Below are 18,034 nucleotides of genomic sequence, written 5' to 3'. Positions count from 1 at the left end.
TGAAGTTACCTGCTTAGTAATACCAACATTCATCAGAGTATCAATCTAACTCTTAATTGTTTATATTAACAGGTATAACGAATTTCTACATCTGATATCGGTAGGCCCCATTATTGGCTTGCTTTAAACAACATTATCAGATGAACTTATCAAGTTCGTGTTTTTACCTAATTTCGATAAAACACAAAGATCCCACAATCATTTTTTGAAATAAAGATTATGAGTAGGATGCGTCTTGTCCATACTTGTTGAAATACATATGGTCCACTCCATAAGTCAAACGTACAGACAACACAGCACAGTCATTCACTTTGACCTAACTTTACTCACCTGTAACTTGCTATCCACCTTTTTTCTTCTTAGAAATGCTTATAGAGTTTTTTTTCCAAATTTAATGAAAAACAGAACACGTAACTAGTTTATCCAGCCACTGTTCAGTCTTACCAAAACGTAACAAGTTTATCCAGCCACTGTTCAGTCCTACCAAAACGTAACTAGTTTATCCAGCCACTGTTCAGTCCTACCAAAACGTAACTAGTTTATCCAGCCACTGTTCAGTCCTACCAAAACAAAACACTCACCAGTCCAAACATCAGTCACAACAACAACATAAGTGATTTGCTTTCCAATACCTACCTTGTGCTATCAGCATTGAGATTTTCATCTATGGCAAGAAAACTCTAAAAATAGCTAGCTATTTGGTGTATCCGGTGAATAGACTAAAGGGAATGCTGGGTAAGCTAGGTCTCAGTTTAAAATTAGCCTATATGATAATGTTTGAGCACATCTTAGCACTGCGGAATTACTACTACTACATTCTAAGCTCTTCCATGTGTACTTCAATTCAGTTTAAACTTGGTTACATTGGAGTCATGAGAACAATTTATTTCCATGTTTGGTTCTTCATGAAAAGTGTTTCTCCCGTTAAAAGCTGAAATGACTAAACATTCTTTCCAAAAGACATTTAAAAAACAACTTTACCTAAAACTATTGCTCTTAGATTTGTTATACATTTACAGCTTTAAACAAAACAACGTCATCACTATCTACAGTACCATTTACTCGACTTGAGAACATTTTTTGACAATATTGCAGACAATTTCTCACTTTCATCGGCAAACCTTACGTGCCTGCCATAGACTTATATAGGTGACTGCCATAGACTTATATAGGTGCCTGCCATAGACTTATATAGGTGCCTGCCATAGACTTATATAGGTGCCTGCCATAGACTTATATAGGTGCCTGCCATAGACTTATATAGGTGCCTGCCATAGACTTATATAGGTGCCTGCCATAGACTTATATAGGTGCCTGCCATAGACTTATATAGGTGCCTGCCATAGACTTATATAGGTGCCTGCCATAGACTTATGTAGGTGCCTGCCATAGACTTATATAGGTGCCTGCCATAGACTTATGTAGGTGCCTGCCATAGACTTATATAGGTGCTTGTATCATAATAAGTAGATCTACAAATGTTAATGTTAATATTGTTCTGCTGACTTAACATCCATGCTAAGAAGAATTGTATATCATTACCGTCATCGCATCCATGCATACAGATCCTTAAGGATAGGCACTTTCCTGGGAAGAAAGACACGCTCCAATTAATTCCCATTTCTAGCTATAAATAATTGCAGACATCAATCTATGCAGTCTAAGAATATGTGTTCATTTGCAACTATTTCTACTGGATGAAGCACACTAAACAACTTAAAACAAAGCATACGTCAGTGGCTTCTATGGGATTCATTGTTATATTGACGGAGCCACAAAAATATTGCATTTATAAGAAAGGCACAGACCGCATTTTTGGAGGACACCTCAATACTTAGGAACGCATACGAGGGAAGAAAGAAAACGATGGATAAAGAGAGAAAACAGCGCGGAAAACAAAATGAGAGAGAAAAATTAAGGGGGACAAAAGAACAAGGCGAGAGAGAGGGAAATATAGGGAGGAAGAGAGAGGGAGGAAAAGGGAGAGAAAGAGAGAGAGAAGAGGGGGGGGGGCTCGGTATTGTCTTATGATTGTGTATGTATACCTCGCAATTTATAAACATCGTCACGATGTTAACAGAAACAATTCTCTTTGACGCCTATAAGTGAAGGTGAAGCGACCACATGCATAGCAAATGTATGACATCAGTTAAATGGCACACGTCAATATACACTAGAAATACAAAATATGAAATACCATGTTTTGCTTTGAAAACCGTACTTATTTCTTTAGGGTAACAGCTGAAACCCTTGCCAGATGTACAGCCCTGTTTTTCTCACCACGGCTTTGATCTTGTCAAGACGTTATCTACGAGGTCAATAGAGCAAAACAATGGGCGCTAGAGGTGTTGACAACATGCTCATGCGTACCATTAACTCAAGAGGGAGGGGTAGTTGAAAAGGAGGTAGATACAGACTGTTGTAAGTAGAAGAGGGTCAATGCGCTGTAAGAAATGGTTCAGCTAGCAAACATCTCTAATTAGGTTATATGCCCAGAATGTTCTGCATGAAATTTATGGGTTGATTGGATACAGATACGGCGCTCGCTTTTTATTCAGGACAGTTGTACCAACCCTGTTGTTTAAACAAACAAAATTTGTAGAAAAAGCATTAGTCTTTATTAATGACCATAGTTAATATTATAACAAGAACATGCTCATGATATTGTAAAATTATGTATTCAACATAGGCATATCAAGAGTCAGTGTAAAATGTAAAGATCTTGTCTTATCTTATCTTGTAAATAACAGACGTTCCTTCAAAAGAGAAAATATTGACGATATTAATTTGAAAAACTCTGAAACAGACGTTACTTCAAAAAAAGAAGATAATTACGTCCTGCAACTCCTGGCTGATTCAGGCAGCCCTTCCATTTTCTAATGGCAGTAGAGAAAAAGGAGCACTTATCTGAATTTGTCCTAGCATATGGAATAAGAAATGTGTATCTTTCTGAAGATTTTATTAGGCTTTGTTTTTGCATTTGTAAGTTATGGTTCAGTGTTTTATGAATTATTAATACTTTATTCTTTAGTCTTTTGTCCTGAAGACCAAGTTTCTCTGAGTTTAGTCATTTTTACCAATGTTGCTACTGAAGTCAAATGTGAATATTCTTTGGTTATAAATCTCTCGGCTAGATCTAAAGCTACTTTGAGACCAAAACTGTTGATCCGAGAAGTGAGTATCCCTTTACCATGGCGTGATCCTTCTCTTATTTCCCCTATTATGATAAGTAAAGTAAAGTTCAATTTTCAGATTATCTGCTTTTGTGGTCCACTGTTAACGATGGTGTCATGGCCAGCATATTGATCAACCGCCTTCCAAAGATCCCGAAATTAAAAATCCCAGTCTTCACAATGATTCGAACCCGAGATCCCAGATTCGGAAACCAAACGTTTTATCACTCGCTTCTCTGTTATAATAAGTGTGGACACTAATGTTGGCTTGCCAATGAAATAGTATCAAGCTCAACGTATAAACCATTTAGGCGATATGATAGACACTTTAGCAGTTACTTATTTTGCATAGCAGATTCGATTCAATAATCCAGAGCAACTTCTTTCTTTAAAGTAACGTCTGTTATTTATAAGTTAACACTACTAGTTTTTTGGAACTCAGACAAACTCATAACCTCTCTCACTCCTGACACCAATTGTTTTGAAACTCAATCATCTGAATTCGAGATCGTGGAGTTAGCTGCAGCGATCGCACCCCACAACTCAAAAGTTCTGAATCCTTTCTTACATATAGCGAGGAGTCTTCAATATTGCCATTTCTACTTCTTTGTAATTCAAGTTTCCTTCTATACTTCTTCCTTCAATGTATTAAAAAATTGGTTGACCATGACGCATAATTAAATACAATATATTAGCAATTCTAGAGGCTCTAACCAATTCAGTTCACCTGAGGCATGCACAGAATCAATATTTAATTAGTAACCATTACAGCACCGGAGAGCCTGTTTAGACTCATGCTTCTAGTGCCTTCTAGCCATGTTTACTTTGATTATCGGTTTCGTTAAGCATTAACTCTTAAAATAGATTCATTACAATAGTTAGATTTTTCTCTGCATATAGATTCATGAGAAAAAAATGGCTAATCTCTGCCTATAGATTCATTTCCCCCATTAGTTCTATTGTTGTCAAGAAGAAAGAATTCAAGCCTTTGATAGTAAATGGTACAGAAAATTGCTGGCTATCAGATTCCAAGGAAAGGAAGACATATTGTAGGACAGTCATCCTTCAAGGTACAGGGGAGTTAGCACGAAGAAAGGGTCGTCCAAGGAAAAACTGGCTGGACAAAGTAATGGACAGGCCTCTCTCTTGATATTCTACTAAGAACAGCTGCTGACCGGGAGGGATTTGATTACACGCGCTGTCCCAATATCCCTTTAACGAAAGTGAAGGGACAGATCATGATGATGATGATGCCAATTCTTTTCACAATATGTGAGGTCCTGATGTTTACACTCTGCGGCCAGTTTTAATGTTGTAATTAAAAAAAACAACTGATTTTCAGTTCGAGATAAAATTTTCGGCTAAACTTTTAAGTAAAGTTCTCAGTTCTTATATATAGGTCTGTGGAGTTGACACACACACATACACAAACAAACATGTATAAAATATTTAGTCAGCAAAAAAAAACAACAACATTCACATACACACACACACACAAAGACAGAGAGAGAGAAAGAGAGAGAGAGAAGGTGGGGGCATTTTGACAGAATTTCTTTTTAAAATATACTGCCATACATTGTGGTAATACTTAAACATGTTTGTTTCAAATGTAAATACTATTGATTATTGATCCAAATAAAGGGAAACGTTCTTTGAATACATTGTGTTTTCCTTTGCTAGCCTTGTAATACCACACTAACACACTGTAGAAAAAAAACAGACAATACTATCATTGTTTTCTATTTAGTAGGCTGCATGTTTTTGTCTGCAGGTGTGTCATTATTAGAGAGACTACAGCTGTATTGTCTGCGAATCAGATAATGAGAATGCAGAATACTGAAATATGATGTCTCTATGCAGTTACATTGATTATTGCTATTGTTCATGAAATATGTTGGTCAGCTTAACGTTTTGTGGGCTGCATTAACGAACATATCCGAAGCTTAGAACTGTTGACAGAAATTCAAATCAGGTTAAATACAGTACAAAATCAATAAAAAGCACATTGTTAAAATGAGTGGTGTAGAACATATTAGCATATCACCTTTCAAAGGTTGCAGACATAGTGTTTCTAAAAATAGCTTTTTCTTAGAAACATGGAAATAATAAGCCAAACTAATACAATGCTCAGGAAGACACAAAGAATAGCACCTGCCAGTATATCATATGTTAGAACAAATTCGTATAAGTGCTCCTTCTTCCCTGGTGTCAATAGAGCATGGAACGGTTCGCCCGAATCAGACAGGAAAAGCAATAACTGCAGAGTTTAACTAATTAGATTAGATTAACTCGCGTAGTACGTAATTTATAAGATAAGAAGATTTATATAAAAAACGCCATTTAAATAATGGGATTAAATCACTACAATTACTACAATCATCCCAATTAAAAGATGTTAAAAGCTGAAAGATATATTTCTTTTAAATAAACTAATCGGCTTACTTGGTTCAATCTCAATTCAGCCCCTGGCCACCGAACGGAGCGCTAACGAGCTTGAGAATCCCTTAAGACCGGGGTTTTAAACTTCGGATTTCTTTTTATTCGCCCTTTAGTCCTCCGGTACCCAACACAACTTGGGGAAAGTAAGAGCGGTTGGTCGTTGTTATTGCCATTGGCAACCTCATTGGCCAGGGGAAAGAGATAAGCCTGAAATCATCTGCCTTATGGATTGTAAGGTCTAAAAGGGACTGTTTAATTGCCTGACATGTTTCGCATACGAAGAGACAGCTTGCACCTAGCTGTGCGCAGTTAGGTTTCAAGCTTTTGTTTTACAACGTGAAAAAAAAAGAGCAAACGTCATCTCTACTGCCATATCACAAGCTCATTAGGGCTCGCTAAGTCCTTCCTTTTGGAACAGTACCAGGAAAAAGAAGAAGAGGCAGACAGAGAAAACTATGGGAAGACGACATAAAAGAATGGACATGCGAAAGACAGATCTCGTGTGGTACCCCTATGGTTAAACAGGGATAGGTGAAGGGAAAGAATGAAAATTTGATAATACTCCAGTGCCTGTGTATAATACCACAATTTGTATGTTATAACTATAACTCGAATGATATGCATTAATAAGTGGGATCATATGAGAATTTCCTAAGAGGCAGCTTTATAACCAGAGACGCATTAATTCCCTACGTTCCAGGATGACCATGTTTTACAGCAAGAGAAATGGAGCATTCAGTTTTTAAAGTAATGAATGATGGAGAGACCGCTGCGATGAGCATTCAGAGCATAAGATTCACAAGAAACATTAATGTAATGATAGTGTGGAGTCTTGTAAGACGTTCCATTTAAAATTATAAATCCCAGGATCCAAATTTCACTGTAATTGCTGAAGAATCTTTGTAAAGATGAAGCAATAACAGAATTACTATTTATGACATAAAAAGTTTAATTAGTCATGTAGAAATCATAAATAGATTGAATTCACATTCTAAATCTAATATAGCCTAGATGATTGAAAGTAAAGAGTATGTATGTAGGGTATATACGTATGCATGTATGTATGTCTCGCATAGAAATCAAACCAGTTTAACCAATCTTGATAAAACTTGGCATAAATGCTCCTTAGATCATAGGGAAGACTGTAGTGTATGTTTAATGTCCCTCCCACAACCGGAGGGCCCCATAAATTAAAAAAAAATCTAATTTTATCTGTATAGAAAACTACACTTTTTAACAAATTGGGTAAACAGTATTTTATATTTGATAGAAGTATGTCAGCTTTCCATAATTTACTTTCAATTTCGTGGCTAAATAAATAAATGTGACAGGAACATTCGCAATGTTTGTCATAGATCATAATCCAATCAATAGAGCCCGTTAATACCCAAACTAAGGCCCGCAGGCCGCGGGTAATATCCAGCTAGTACACAATATAACTTAATTTCAATAATGAAATCACAAAAGTATTGAACATGAAAATTGAAACTTATTAAATGCAGGACCCCGCTTATTGTCTTTCCTTGTATCTATATCACTCTAAAAATACCTTGCTTATAATGACCAAAGTATTAGAACTAGAGCTCTATTTGGATATTTTTGTTTCTATGTGAAATGTACTGTTGTTTCACGAAATGTAAAGTGCAATTCAGTGTAGGAAATAATTCAAAGTAATTTGGTTAAAATTTTAAAAGATTGATTCTTACCAGCCGTAAATGAATATTTGTGCATGTTTATTTGATCTGTTCTATAATTTATTCCATTGCATTTTTTTTTCCAACGTGGCCATTCTAAAAACGGCTTCACAGAATTTTAAATCTGTCCATCACTTCCGTGCCAGGAAGGTGTGGCACTGCCTCAATTCTTGATCTGATCGTGAGAATCTGTTCAATTCAGGAGATGAAATCTGCCATATCATTAATTGGACTATCGATTAATCTGTTAGGTCTCTTTTTACTGTCAACACAGCCACCGCCCCTCCCCTTCTGGAAGAAATATTTTAAATCTTTTTCCATTCACTATCCAAAAAAAAAAGGTGGAAACATGCTAATAAATACAATTTATTTATTATTTTCGATAATTAGAAGGGTAAGGGTTAAATTTTCTTGTCGTTTTGGATCTCCGCTCCCAATAACAAAAAATTGGTGACGTTCCCATTTAATACCTTGCTGTCCATGAGCTGGATAATGTAAGGCATTAACGAGGATGTCAAGTAGCAAGCACAACGACCTTAGATGAAGTTCTTCACCGCCAGTTCTGTCGGAGGGTTCCTAAATGTTTGCGACCATTACTTGGAAGTGGGTTACACCATAATTCGCGGTATCGACCTCAGGACACTTTTGCTCCTGGATCAGTGATCGAAGGCCGTTCGTCACAAGGAGTTGCATTGAATACATAGGTTATCATTGTGGCCCGCAGGGAGCCAGTTTCGCTACCCGCCAAATGGACGTTTCCACGAGGGCGCCACGTAGCCTTAGCAGCATTGCAACCTACCGTATTTGTTTTCGAAAAAAACTAATGTCATTGGTGCTGGTATAGTAGTGACGTGAATATATTTATTTAGCTCAAAATCAGTTTTCTTGGTTCAAATTCACGACCTTTAATTTCGGATCCAGAGCGCTTTACCACTCCTGCAGGAGGCATGATCAAAATGTGTACATACATGACACTTATATGTGTCTACATTCTAGTAATATACAAGACACAAAAGGTGTATTTTTTTTTGGCCTGTGAATTATAGAAAAATGGACGAAATCTTTAAGTTATCCTCTTCCTGTTTGAAAGGGAAACTCTTATTCGCATTATGGTTCACTCTTTATACATGAATTTTCGTTTTATTTCGTAAGTTATGGATTTAGGCTTTACATCCAGCCTTTATCTAGAGGCGCACATTAATAAGGCTTGTCTTCGAGTCCGGAGATTAATGAGGAATGCAGTATTTCCCGTGGCTACGCACATTATACACACTTAAACTATTTTCCCCATTAGTTACAGCCCAGTAAGCTTCGAACTACCTAGAAGAAAAAAATGTGTATCAAACCTTTGCTGCTTTGGGGGTTTCACCCTTACTTATGATAATTTTATTGGTTCAAACCAATGGAGATTCAGTTAGACATGGGTAGGGGCCCTGGAGTCATCCATCCATCCATCCCAGTGGCGATACAGCCAATGGAGGGCTCTGGCCTGCTTCATCACATCCCTCCATTCAGATCTCTCCTGGGCCTTTCGTCTCCAAGCTCTAACCCAAGCTGCCTCCAGATCATCAATCCATCGCATTCGAAGTCTACCTTTATGTCACCTGCCTTTTGGTTTTTGCCTGTATACAGTTTTCGCTCCTCTGTTATCTGACATTCTTCCAAGGTGACCTGCCCAACGTAGTCTGTGTTCTTTTTTTTTTTATTTCTGTCACTATTGGTGGGTCTTCATACAATTACAATTGTTTCATCTTGTATAGCATCATAGATTTTCCTAAGAAAATTTCGTTCCCACGTATTTAGTATATTTTCAGTTGTCTTTGTCGCTGTCCAGGTCTCACTTGCAGACATTGCTGCTGGTCTTATTAAGCTTTTGCATATCATATTCTTGGTTTTCCTTGATATTGTTTTGCTCTTAAGTAAATGATGTGTGCTATAAAATGATCTGTTGCCTCTTTTATTTCTGTTAGTTGGACATAAAAAAAATCAATTGTACTTCCTAGATATTTCTTTGGGAGTCAACTCTGAGGAAAAAATCAGAAGCCGATGACTCTTATGCTGCGTTCATGCAGCCCCTAGTCACGCCCTAGTGCTACACTTTTGCAGATCTTTCAATGTCATTGATTCCAAATTGTATCCGCACTTACCGCTCGTTTGTGAAATATTTCAGCTTGATCCGAGATTGTGAATGGGAGAAATAACGTGTACAAACGTTTTACCAGACAGACAGACAGACAGAGTTGATATAAGCTTTGTACAAAGTAGCAGACTCTATGCCCTCATACAAATAAACCTTCGCCATTGTTGGCAATGAAACGAAAGAAACTGAAATCGTGTACGCACAAAAAAAAGTGTTGTCACGGCACCGTTAATTGTAACTCCGAGGATAAAATACCTCCCCTACTCCCACAAACTTTTTTGCATAAGAAAAGATATTTAATAAGTCTATTAAATATTCAAAGGTCTAAGTATAGAGGTTATGTAGATCTATACAGTCTGTCGATCGACCAGTAATAACCAAGATTCTTGTATTGTAGAGATAATAAGGCTTGTCTTCGAGTCCGAGGAGTAATGAGGAGTGCAGTATTTCCCGTAGCTACGCAGCCCCAGCTGTGACCTACATATTTTGCCACATCCAGGGCAAGAATAGAGATACTATGTTAATGTTTATGTTTATGTTTTCAGGGAAATCTAAATAATATGGCAAACCTCAACATAGCCTCAATTTATCTAAAATAAACTTAAAAAATCAATGAAAAAAATATAAACAAATTTAAAAAAACAACTTTTTTTTTCTAAGCCTAATGTCAACTATCAAACCCAATTTATTATATAACTTAGAAAACCCCAGACTGTTTACGGATGTCGAAAACTACATCCTGGAAATAATACTCAAGATAATTGCAATAAAAGGCTATGCTGTTGTTGTTGTTGGTGGTGGTGGTGGTGGTGGTGGTATGGAATAAAGATTACGCAAGTTCTCAAGGTAGGAAGGTTCAAATCTTCGCCTATATCCAGGTAAGCAGTTTATTTCAGTTGGCGGTGCATAGTTTCTATTTGTCTGTGTCTAGCGCGGCTCCTGATTTATTAGTTGATATGCTGTATGGTATTACCTGCTGTGCGGGATGGTCTGAAGGTTTGACTGACATACGACTAAATTAATTCTAACATCGTGTACACACACACACACACGCACGCACGCACGCACACACACACACACACACAAATACACAATAGAAGCAGAAAGCAGAAGAGTTTACAGCTCAAAAGCGACGAGCGAGATACAAAAAAAAGTCTCTTAAAAAGTAAGCCTATTTAAAAATACACGCCTATGCTTTTATATAAATGTCACTGGGATGAAAGAAAAGACCAAACACTATATATATTGACGTCCTATATAGTAGTTTGAATTGTGTTATCGAAACTTAAATAGAATATGCCTTTAATTAAATAGAGATGTTAGGATTAAAATACATTTTTAAAAAGTGTTTGTATTTTTTAAAATCAAAGGAGATGGTCATAACGGAGCTTCTCTATGCCGATGATTGCGCCCTACTAGCTCACAATGAACATGATGTCCAGAACGCGGTAAACGAACTCGCATACGCTGCCGCCTCTTTCGGTTTATCTATAGACCTCGGGAAAACAGAAGTCATGCTCCAGAAGTCACCCAATAAAGCATACTCAGCCCCAAGGATCACCGTAAACGGACAGCCCCTTAATGTGGTAGACCACTTCATATATCTAGTTAGTATAGTGTCAAATGACGCCTCACTTTCAAGGGAAGTTGATAACCGTCTGGCCAGGGCCAGTAGCGCTTTTGGACGCCTTCAGGCGAGAGTTTGGCGGTACAAATCGCTCCGCCTGCCTACAAAAATCAATGTCTACCAGGCGGTGGTTCTCTCAACCCTTCTATACGGCTCTGAGACATGGACACTAAACAGAAAACAACTAAGACTTATTGAGCGCTTTCACCAAAGATGCTTGCGCTCCATCATGGACATACGGTGGCAAGACCGCACTACAAACAGCGATGTCCTTGCGAACGCCGGTATGGACAGTATAGAGGGACTTCTTATGCTCCGACAGTTACGCTGAGCAGAGCACGAAACCCGTATGGGAGACGAACGTATGCCAAAGGCAGTCTTTTTTTGGTGAGCTAAATGATGGTCGAGTAACAGAGGTGCCCACGGAAACGCAAGACCAGCTTAGGCGTCATCTTTCCTTAGCTGATATAGAAGAGAGCACCTGGTTGCTTGCGGCCTCCGAACGAGAGAGGTGGAGGTCACTCACGAAGGCCGCAGAATACACATTTGAGACCAAAAGAAAATCCGTTGCCGAGGACAAACGCAGACGGCGAAAAGAAAATCTAAATCGACCACCTGCGAACAGTGGTTAGCCTACGCTTGCCCTGCATGTGGCAAAATATGTAGGTCACAGCTGGGGCTGCGCAGCCACGGGAAATACTGCATTTCTCACTAGTTTTCGGACTCGAAGACGAGCCTTATTATTATTATTATTATTATTATTATTATTATAAACGATAACAGTCAAATCAGACTTTCAATGGGCATGACATGAAATAGTATTTTCCCCTAATTTATAAACATAAATTGTCAAATTACGAGGAAAATCGTTAGAGCCGTTTACGAAATCCATGTACTTCCAGGTAGGTTCCAGATTCCAGCCATGAATTAGCAATCTAATAAAAGAAATAGTAAAAAGAAAATGTCCTTGGCACAAGAGTTTAATGGCTGCTCCAGAAACACACACACACCAATAATCCTCCATTTTTTGTCGAATACTTGACAATCTGAATTTCTTTCACCTGCATGCTTAAGGCCTGATCAAATCAAATCCTTCACCACATATTTGTACAGTGTAAGAGCAACTAACTCTGCAATTCTTCTATTCATCTTGGTGACTCCCACTAGTCTTACGTATGCATACAGCTATTCTTTTCTCCGTCTCGCCTCCCACAGTCCATTAACCCAAATGCTGCACTAAATTCTTGTCAAAAGGTTCCATTTGCACAGACGTTGAGAGGCTGACTAGTACATCGTCTTGAAAGGTCAGAATGCGCTGCCATAACCTGATTGATTGGTCCGAATTGTGCATCTGTTTCTGTCATTAGACGCCTGGCGCAGTCTACACTATAGGATATCAAGATCTAACAGTGCATAGTGCTCATGCCATGGCCAAGCTAAGCTAAAGTGTGCATATGTCAATGCACATCTTTACAACGAAATTCATTTTAACAACAATTGACATCAGCAAGTACAAGAATAACTGAGACCAAATAGAACGAGCGATTCCAACGAATTAAACAAACAGAAATAGAACAAACACAAGAAATTAGACAAACACAAGAAATGAAACAAACACAAGAAATAAGACAAACACAAGAAATTAGACAAACACAAGAAATGAAACAAACACAAGAAATTAGACAAACACAAGAAATTAGACAAACACAAGAAATAAGATAAACACAAGAAATAAGATAAACACAAGAAATTAGACAAACACAAGAAATAAGATAAACACAAGAAATAAGATAAAAACAAGAAATTAGACAAACACAAGAAATTAGACAAACACAAGAAATAAGATAAACACAAGAAATAAGACAAACACAAGAAATAAGACAAACACAAGAAATAAGATAAACACAAGAAATTAGACAAACACAAGAAATTAGACAAACACAAGAAATAAGACAAACACAAGAAATTAGACAAACACAAGAAATAAGATAAACACAACAAGTAAGACAAACACAAGAAATTAGACAAACACAAGAAATAAGATAAACACAAGAAATAAGATAAACACAAGAAATAAGATAAACACAAGAAATTAGAAAAACACGAGAAATAAGATAAACACAAGAAATTAGACAAACACAAGAAATAAGATAAACACAAGAAATAAGACAAACACAAGAAATAAGACAAACACAATAAAACGAAACTTAGTAACAAAAGAACAAAAACAATTATAATTCAATAGACCCACATGGAGAAGGAAATACATGGTCTAGCTGATAGAGCGTTGTCTTGACCTGACAGTAGTCATGAATTGAAACTCTGTTACGACGTGTTCTATTGTTATGACTTAAGTTAATTGTTTACATAGATTTGACTTAAACACAACCTATAAAATACCTAGACAGACACTAAATATCTTATTCCATTTGCTAGGACTAATTCATATAAGTGCGTATTCTTTTCAGATGCCACAAGAACAATGAACAGGTTTCCTTAATCATCCAGGAAAAGTAATGACTTCATAGACTTTAAGTATATACTTCACTGTACGACAAGATACACACCTTGATACCCGTATTAAAAAATATCTACTTTTTAAAATACGTTTTGAAGGAGCGTTTGGAATATATAAAAGAAGAAAAAGATAACTGACTTTTATGGTCCACCAAAAGATTACTTTTAATGTTACAAGCGAATTCCAAGAACTTTTTTATTCGGTTAAAACAAAGTGATAGATGGAGCCAAAAATCATTTTGTTAAACAAAAACAGCAACAACAACAAAAAAAAAAGTATGATATTGTTGTTTTAACTTAGATGATACGAACAAGTATATTTTTGTGTATTGGACTGCCATAGTAAAATGAACTCAATGACATTTTCAAAAATCTTTAGGAACAGTTTTATGGCCGAGTTTGAAGTTATCGAGGATCTGAAGGGAAAAACAATGAACAAACCACGTGACTTGTTCACGAAACAATAAAGTGGCAGACATTTAAACAGAAAATCATCCTTTAAACTTACTTTCCTGTTCACCATAAATACAGACATGCTGAAATCACTGGTGAAATTTGTGAGCGGAGAGTGTGAACTTATTGACTATGTAGCACATTTAATAGCGACATTACTTTCTCCATTCGCAGTCGATATGAAGTTATAAAAAAATATGATGAGGAGGACTGCCAACTAGAATTTCTCAAAACTTTTTTTTATTAATAAAAAAAAATCATAAATTAATTATTTATTTATTTGCGCACTTTTAAAAAGCTTTTATCTGCCTTTATTATTATCAAGCTTATATCAAGCCACTGAGAGGAGTCTTTTTTCACGTTGTTTTCTCCCACTTCCCATTCTTGGATCAAGTGGAAATTTTGCACTATTATTTATAGTCGATAATAACACGTGAATTATTAGAAAAATTTAACAATTAGTTGTAATTGTAACGTAGTACTAATTCATTCATTTGTATTTTATAAAGTAAAAGGGGGAAATAAACCTTGCAGTATTGAGATTCGTTAAAAATTGATTGTAAGGTGGTTTCCCTTACATATGCTTTGTTTTTTTTTTCCAAAAAATAAATTTCCCCCCACATTTTACTTGTTTGTGACTATGTTGTGATGAGACTGACACACACACAAATCTGGTTACCTTCTAGTTATGTAGGCCTACAGCCAATCCAGACCCATCACGTATCTTTTGTTTTATCTTGCTACTCAAGCGAACTAAGGTAATGGAAGTCATTGACTGCAGCCACTCAAGAGATTCACCAAGAAAAGAAACAAAATAGAGGAGGAACATTTTTTTGTATGGTCGATAATTTAAAAAAAAAATAATTTCATAGTATGGACTTCTTCGTTAACTTTCAGAAATTACAACCAACACTTGAATCAGTTAACAAAAAATTTAATTACATGTAGATATGTTTATCAAGTGGTCTCACTATAATCAGGGCCGGCACTAACAATTGCGGGGCCCTATGCGAAAAGGATTGCACGGGGATGAGTCTGGGTAGGGGTAAGCATAATATCAAAATTAAGATTTTTGTATTAGAAAATATATCGCGCGTAGGATTGGCACCCCAAAATGACAATAATTTTGTCGAGTTCTCAGGAGGTTTCAATCATTTTAGGAGATTTCAAGGACTTTTTCGTATATTTTGTAATAACAGGAGTTTTCCAGGAGGCCCTGTAAGATCTGGAGACCTCGGAAACCTTGTTTTTATATAAAGTTTTAATGGTTTAATTTACACCTAGAATTGGCGCGGGGCCTATGAAAGTGCGGTGCCCACTGCGACCGCATAGGTTGCAGTGACCTAAGGCCGGCCCTGCCTATATTTAAAGGGTAACAAGTACTTTTATACGAAAAACTATCAAGCAAACTATAAAAAAATATTATTTAAAAAACACTTATAAGGGAAATAATGCACATTTACAGCCATATATCCAAATACTAAAAGATTTATTTCCCATTTTACTATAAAAAAAATTAGTATCTACCACTAATTAATTAATTTTTTTTGACTGATTCATGTTAATTGTGATCCGAGAATGGGAAGTTCGAGACATAACGTGTAAAAAACTTTGTACCAGACAGAATGACATAGTGAGTTATTATAATCTAAGAATCTTCAATTGTAGCAGAAAATGTCGATTAAATGTCTAACCCTATTATATTACGATTGTATTACAATAGTTGTATAATTATGGCCTTTATTTGAATAATTTAAAGACTCGTTAACTCTATAACAATCTTGCATGTTACATACTAATTGAACCCTGTTCCTTACCTTCTAAGTCAACACACGTCCTGTAGTAAGGGAGGTCATAGGAGTTGATAGTTTTTTGTCATGGGCTAAATAAGAATTAACGTTAATCCATGGACACACACTCTACACGCGAATCCAGCCTTGCCATTTGATTTTATAGGTTAGAGACAGAGAGAGAGAGAGAGAAAGAGAATGTGAGAGAGAGGGAGAGAGAGAAGAGGGTATTCAAGCCGACACATCTCAGCGGTTACCTTCCTTGACAGATCGCTGTTAGTTCAATACACGTACATGTTCAGTTCAATGACATTAGGTTTGAATGACTTGAGTCTGTCCTACATGTCACGTGATGTGGGCACATTAATCTAACACCATTATATGTCTTTAAACAATGAATTGGTGAAACCATCTAGACTTTAAAAAAAATTATTTATGTAAATTTGAAGAAGTTCACAAAGAGAATGAAGCTAAAGTTGAAGTATTTCAAGACTTATCTTTTAAGTAAGGCGACACTCTGCATTCCCATAGCAATAATTATTAAGAACTCGCAATGATGAATGTTTACTTCGATTATTACCATTCAAATAACAATCCACCTTTTCTGTACATACTAGATCAGTGACTGACAAGAGAAATTAGCTTGTGAACTGAGATAGACATGAATAATTGTTGATATATGATTGTAATTATTACAAAGCTTATATCGGCTCTCTCTATATCTAATTGATAAAACGGTGTACGCTATATTTCTCCCACACCCATTCTCGGATCAAGCTGAAGCTGTACAACTCATTGACGAAGACAGTACACGAATCAATAAAAAAAACAAAACATTTAGTCAATGAATTACTGGTAATTAATAATTTTATTTGATGCCAACAAGGAAAATGAATCCTTAAGATATAGCTGAATATGCATTTTTTTGACCTTAGATAACTATACACGTTATTTCTCCCACACCCATTCTCTGATCACGTGGAAACCTAAAACAATTATTGATTGCTCCTAGCAAAATGTGAACCAATTTAAAAAATTAACCGATTGGACAATAAATGATTGGTAATTAAATATTTTAAATTTTTAAGTCTTAGAGAAATTAAAGACTTAGAAATAATAGATGTCGTCTTAGAAATAATAGATGTCGTCTTAGAAATCCATTTTAAAAATATGACAACGATACTGTTTTTTCTCTGTTGATAAAATAAACAAAGATCACTTCAGGGTCTGCCTACAAAATGTTTTCACATAAAGATCAGGAAAGAGAAACAGTCCCTTGACCGTTACCTCTGCCCTACGGAGCCAGGTAAAAGGAAGCTCATTAAAACTTAACAATTAGGACATTGGTACCCAAACGTATTCGGGGGGGGGGGGTTGAGTTTTGAGTTTAGGCACTTATTATGTCTAGGGCCTTTTACGTTTCAGACCACGTGACATGGGACCGAATGATTGAAAAACAAAACAAAAAAAAAAGTCCAGTCCAATGCAACTGAGCTTCTGTGGCTTTATTGTGCGCTATGGGTAGGAGTTTAGTGGGGGCCGGGTGTTGCGCGCGGACCGTAGTTCTGATATCATTGAATTATTTCGACTCTTTTGTGCGTCACAATGGCGGGCGGGAGGGCCGATAGAAAGAAGACGAGTTCTGTGAAGATTTACTTTGTGGAAATGGGCTGATAGTTTGCATGCCTTGCTTTAATGTCCACCACGTGCAAATCTCTCTTTTTCCCTTTAAGCTCTTATGTGTTCTCATCATGGAGGTCTCCAGCATGCCGCCATTTCTATGATAAGGAAACAGAAACTCCGAAAAGCTGGAATAAACCTGGACCCAATAAATTGAATCTAGATCTGTGAACAGCGGTTCAAAGAAACACAAGTATGATAAAATATTCGTCTGCTTACGATTCTTGTAAAGAAATCTAAGTAATGCCGTGTGCAAAGGAACTTAAGGGAGGTAGCTCTGTCTTCTCTCATGTGTTTCACCGCAGACGACAAATTGAATTTGCTGACATTCCGATTTCTCATCATTTGTGACTGTCATTAGTGATGGAATTGAAAATACACAAAGTTCTTGTAGTATCAAAAAATAGAATGGATGTGTACTAACAAGAATATATGATTGATATAAGAAGTAATGCATGGTAGTTTTCGGTTTCGTCCACTCCAGTTCAAACTAGATGTGAATCATCCATAACTTGTAACTA

At 36.6% G+C, this 18,034-nt stretch overlaps 1 protein-coding gene across 5 annotated transcripts in view; it reads right to left on the bottom strand.

Annotated features, from left to right (window-relative positions):
- Positions 1–18,034, bottom strand: part of LOC106060796 (prostaglandin E2 receptor EP4 subtype-like) — a 59,854-nt gene that overhangs the window by 14,016 nt on the left and 27,804 nt on the right. Inside the window, exons 1-2 of one of the 5 annotated variants that reach the window (XM_056030242.1) lie at positions 15,861–15,991; positions 14,723–14,818 (exon numbers count right to left, since the gene is read on the bottom strand). The exons of 1 other annotated variant lie outside the window; for it this stretch is intronic. The gene's annotated coding sequence lies outside the window, so the exon portion shown is untranslated. Of the gene's footprint in view, positions 1–330; positions 582–1,542; positions 1,837–14,722; positions 14,819–15,860; positions 16,001–18,034 lie in introns of those variants that run through there. 3 more of the 5 variants (XM_056030240.1, XM_056030245.1, XM_056030246.1) reach the window with 3 other exon arrangements.

The sequence above is a fragment of the Biomphalaria glabrata genome, chromosome 5 (genome assembly GCF_947242115.1).
Source record: "Biomphalaria glabrata chromosome 5, xgBioGlab47.1, whole genome shotgun sequence".
In the NCBI taxonomy this organism is placed as follows: domain Eukaryota; kingdom Metazoa; phylum Mollusca; class Gastropoda; family Planorbidae; genus Biomphalaria; species Biomphalaria glabrata.
This window is presented reverse-complemented; position numbering and strand designations above follow the sequence as displayed.